Genomic DNA, 5,773 nt, shown 5'->3' on the forward strand with positions numbered 1-5,773 from the left:
GAAAAAGCATTTGACAAAGTCCAACATCCATTCATGATCAAGACCCTCGCCAAAGTGGGTATAGAGGGAACATTCCTGAATATAATCAAAGCCATTTATGATAAACCCACAGCAAATATAATCCTCAATGGGGAAAAACTGAAAGCCTTCTCACTCAAATCTGGAACAAGACAGGGATGCCCACTCTCACCACTGCTCTTCAACATCGTTTTGGAAGTCTTAGCCACAGCAGTTAGACAAACAAAAGAAATAAAAGGCATCCATATAGGAAGAGAAGAGATCAAACTGTCACTGTATGCAGATGATATGATACTATACCTAGAAAACCCTAAGGACTCAACCCCAAAACTCCTTGAACTGATTAATAAATTCAGCAAAGTGGCAGGATATAAGATTAACATTCAGAAGTCAGTTGCATTTCTGTATACCAGCAATGAAACATTAGAAAAGGAATACAAAAAAATGATACCTTTTAAAATTGTACCTCACAAAATCAAATACCTCGGAATACACCTGACCAAAGAGGTAAAGGACCTATATGCCGAGAACTATAAAACTTTAATCAAAGAAATCAAAGAAGATGTAAAGAAATGGAAAGATATTCCATGTTCCTGGATTGGAAAAATCAATATTGTGAAAATGGCCATCCTACCCAAAGCAATCTACAGATTCAATGCAATCGCCATCAAATTACCCATGACATTGTTCACAGAACTAGAACAAACAATCCAAACGTTTATATGGAACCACAAAAGACCCAGAATCGCCAAAGCAATCCTGAGAAACAAAAACCAAGCAGGAGGCATAACTCTCCCAGACTTCAAGAAATACTACAAAGCCACAGTCATCAAAACAGTGTGGTACTGGTACCAAAACAGACAGACAGACCAATGGAACAGAATAGAGAATCCGGAAATAAACCCTGACACCTATGGTCAATTAATCTTTGACAAGGGAGGCAGGAACATCAAATGGGAAAAGGAAAGTCTATTCAGCAAGCATTGCTGGGAAACCTGGACAGCTGTATGCAAAGCAATGAAACTAGAACACACCCTCACACCATGCACAAAAATAAACTCCAAATGGCTGAAAGACTTAAATATACGACAGGACACCATCAAACTCCTAGAAGAAAACATAGGCAAAACACTCTCTGACATCAACATCATGAATATTTTCTCAGGTCAGTCTCCCAAAGCAATAGAAATTAGAGCAAAAATAAACCCATGGGACCTCATCAAACTGAAAAGCTTTTGCACAGCAAAGGAAACCAAAAAGAAAACAAAAAGACAATTTACAGAATGGGAGAAAATAGTTTCAAATGATGCAACTGACAAGGGCTTAATCTCTAGAATATACAAGCAACTTATACAACTCAACAGCAAAAAAGCCAATCAATCAATGGAAAAATGGGCAAAAGACCTGAATAGACATTTCTCCAAGGAAGATATACAGATGGCCAACAAACATATGAAAAAATGCTCAATATCGCTGATTATAAGAGAAATGCAAATCAAAACTACCATGAGATACCACTTCACACCAGTCAGAATGGCCATCATTAATAAATCCACAAATAACAAGTGCTGGAGGGGCTGTGGAGAAAAGGGAACCCTCCTGCACTGCTGGTGGGAATGTCAACTGGTACAGCCACTATGGAGAACAGTTTGGAGATACCTTAGAAATCTATACATAGAACTTCCATATGACCCTGCAATCCCACTCTTGGGCATCTATCCGGACAAAGCTCTACTTAAAAGAGACACATGCACCCGCATGTTCATTGCAGCCCTATTCACAATAGCCAGGACATGGAAACAACCCAAATGTCCATCGGCAGACGATTGGATTAGGAAGAGGTGGTATATATACACAATGGAATACTACTCAGCCATAAAAAAGGATGACATAATGCCATTTGCAGCAACATGGATGGAACTAGAGAATCTCATCCTGAGGGAAATGAGCCAGAAAGACAAAGACAAATACCATATGATATCACTTATAACTGGAATCTAATATCCAGCACAAATGAACATCTCCTCAGAAAAGAAAATCATGGACTTGGAGAAGAGACTTGTGGTTGCCTGATGGGAGGGGGAGGGAGTGGGAGGGATCGGGAGCTTGGGCTTATCAGACACAACCTAGAATAGATTTATAAGGAGATCCTGCTGAATAGCATTGAGAACTATGTCTAGATACTCATGTCGCAACAGAAGAAAGGGTGGGGGAAAAAACTGTAACTGCAATGTATACATCTAAGGATGACCTGACCCCCTTGCTGTACAGTGGGAAAATAAAAAAAAAAAAAAAAAAAAAGAATCTCACATTCTAGTTCTGTTACTCATGTAATTATGTTTTTTGTTTGTTCGTTTTTTGTTTTTTATTTTTTTTTGCTTTTTAGGTCTGTACCCTCAGCATATGGAAGTTCCCAGGGCAGCTGTAGCTGCTGGCCTACACCACAGCTACAGCAATGCAGGATCCAAGCCATGTCTGTGACCTACACCACAGCTCACGGCAGTGCCGGATCCTTTATCCCACTGAGAGAGGCCAGGGATCGAAGCTGCATCCCTATGGGTACTAGTCAGGTTTGTTACTGCTGAGCCATGACGAGAACTCTTGTATTTCTTTTTTACTCAAAAACTGGAATATCCTTGATCACAGGTTCAATCTTTTAAAGATCTTAATTTTTCTGAATTCTTTTAGCAGTCGGCCAGCCAACTTTTTCCTTACAAACTCTTGTTGCTTAATTAGGTCATTTGCTTTATGGTTTCTAGTTTATTAACTATTAAACTATCTTGTTGCTGGACGTCTATTATTCAAGTTTGCTTACTATCTGTCTCTTTGGGTTACTGATATTAAATACTTTCATATTTATTTTTATGAAATTTAAGAAATGTCTTCAATTCTTAAATCAGCAGCACATAAATCTAATCTTTACTTTCACTTTTTCCAGTCTCCTACATGTCGATGTATTATTTGTTTGTTTTCTGTTTTGCTTCAGAAGTCCTAGAGATTGGAAATAAAATTTCATTTTTTTTTTCTTCCTCAGAGTGCAAAAGCACCCTCATGGACTTACAAACTTAGTAGGTTTCAGAACCATCTGGGTGCTTGTTTAAATTACAGATTCTAGAACCTATCCCTGATACTAGAGGACTGAGGACATTTGGAGAAACATGATGTTGGCTATGTTACATAATTTCAAACTCACAAACATAAAAAGTGCTAACCTGAACATTTAGAACATATGTGCATGCTTTATTATTTACATTTTCCTGCCTCAAATTATCATCCCTTTATAGTGCTGTTTCATAAGTCAATCTGGAAAATGTGCGATCCCCAGTCTTGAAAGATGAACAAATTAGGCATGAGAGAAAGCTGGATGGTTTCCTAACAATTGGTCTTTGGTATTTTGTGTCACCCTTGGCTAATTATGTTTTCCTTTCTCTCTCTCTCTCTATATATATATATATTTTGTCTTTTTAGGACTGTACCTGTGGCATATGGAGGTTCCTAGGCTAAGAGTCCAATCGGAACTACAGTTGCCGGCCTACACCACAGCCCACGGCTATGCTGGATCCTTAACCCGCTGAGCGAGGCCAGGGATTGAACCCACAACCTCATGGTTCCTACTTGGATTGTTTCTGCTGCACCACAACAGGAACTCCTGTATTTTTTTTTTAATTGTAAAATACTTCAAACAACCTATGTATGGTTTTACACTTGTTACTACATAAAACAGTATGATGCTCTTACATACATAATCATAAACATAGGGAATGCTTTAAGTGTTTAGCATTTGCTGTGTCTGTGCATGCCAGCATCCTCTTACTGTGAACACCTGGGTACAGCCCCTAATCAATGATGAGTGGGGGATAAATACTTCAGCTTTCTTTCTCTTCGGTTCTCAGACATCTCAGCAGTATACTGAGTTTGTTAGTCATTGGAAACCTATTCACTGATCCTGAACCGGCTTCTTTACTGTCCTGGTTTTACTTGTGTACATACCAATTGGTGCTTTCTGGTATCACTTACTAAATAAGCTGATCTCACTCAAATTCTAGTCCTAGCATTTGCTTGTGGGAAACCCAGTCGAAGACAGTAATGTACTCACTTTCTTGTCACTGGACTTGCAGGTAATTTTGCTTTTCACCATCATAAACAAGGCTTCAACATTCTTCTACAAACCTTTCAATGTATAAGGTTTTCTTAGTTTTGAGTGGAACTGCTGGGTTGAAGACTAAGTGCATCTTCATCCTTAATACTGTCCACATTTTTACATCTGACACTGTCAAGTGTTGGTGAGAATGCCACAGCTGATGTATGTGAATGGTTACCTCCTTGTAGTTATAATTTGCATTTCTCCAGTTACTAGTGGGAAGGCACATCTTTATGTGTACTTTTTTTTTGATAGGCAAAAAATAGGTTTATTAAGATAGAGTGCTTGTGGAGTTCCTGTCGTGGCTCAGTGATGAACAAATCCGACTAGGAACCATGAGGTTGTGGGTTCTGGCCTCCTTCAGTGGTTTAAAGATCTGGTGTTGCTGGGAGCTGTGGTGTTGGTCATAGATGCAGCTCGGATCCCGCGTTGTTGTGGCTGTGGTGTAGGCTGGTGGCTACAGCTCTGATTGGACCCCTAGCCTGGGAACCTCCATATGCCACAAGTGTGGCCCTAGAAAATACAAAAAAAAAAAAAAAAAAAAAGAAAAGATAAGAGTGCTTGTGAGAGATGCAAGCAGGCAGGCAAGGAGGCTCTTCCCCAAGGATTAGGTGGGCTACATTCTTATAATCCAAGGGGAGTGGGGTTGGGAAAAGACCCTCTTCTCTTTCGTTGAGCAGTAGCTCCTCCTTGGTATCCGGGTAAGGGAGTATTTGACCCTATAAGGTCAAAAGGTTCTGGAGTCTGAGGGTGTGTCCCATCCTCCTTCTCCTCTGGGATGAGATGTGCTGTTTGGAGGTGGGCAGCCATCTGGGGCCCCCGGTGTCTGGACTCAATGAGATTCAGGTTCTTCATGCCTCCAGGCAGGAGCAAGTGATAGGCAAGAAATAGTTATTAAGATAGGACGCTTGTGAGAGATGCAAGTGGGCCGGCAGGGAGGCTCTGCTTGACGTGTATGTTTGGCTATTTGTGTTTCCTCTTCTCTAAATGGTTTGCTTCTTTTTCTTATCTGAGATCTATAAATTATGGATACTAATAGTTTTCTGGTTATGTTCCTTGCGGAGAGCACCACTGTTTTCTTGTGGGTTTTAAGTCTTATTCAGTACTGATTCCTATTCTTTTTTCCTCTATGGAAGATTTTAGAACATTCCTTTTTATTCTTGATGTTCTGTTTCCTAATTTTACTGCTAAACATAAAGGGCTCAATGTATTATTTTAAGTAATTTTTCATGAAGCTAAGTGTATAATGCTTCAAAAAACTGAATCACAGCAGACATACCTAATGCAGAAAATAACACCCCCAACTCTGATACTGTCAACAGTTTGCGCATGCTTCCCCCCTACATTAACATTTATCAAACACTTTAAGTATTATATACAATTTGCTTCTTTTACTCAGCAATTTGTGTCATGTTTCTGTCAGTACTTCTTTTAACTGCTGCAGATAATACATTTAACAGACCTGCTGGTTAGTTATTATTAATCAACATTTGGTTGTTTCCAAGTTAAAAAAAAAAATGTTTTAACAAAAACTGTTAGGTTCATCCCTTTGTTCAGGACAAATTTCTAGAAGTGGAAGTTCTGGGTCCAAACCAAGAATATGTTGAATCTTTT

The 5,773-nt window shown here is 39.3% G+C and overlaps 1 protein-coding gene across 1 annotated transcript in view; it reads right to left on the reverse strand.

Moving 5' to 3' along the window:
- LOC146405610 (uncharacterized) overlaps positions 1–5,773 on the reverse strand; it is a 98,924-nt gene that overhangs the window by 69,403 nt on the left and 23,748 nt on the right. The window lies entirely within an intron of this gene.

Source organism: Sus scrofa, chromosome 2 (genome assembly GCF_054392235.1).
Source record: "Sus scrofa isolate SSC_HxYL_T2T_F1_AM1 chromosome 2, Sscrofa_HxYL_maternal_Yorkshire_Landrace_v2.0, whole genome shotgun sequence".
NCBI lineage: Eukaryota > Metazoa > Chordata > Mammalia > Artiodactyla > Suidae > Sus > Sus scrofa.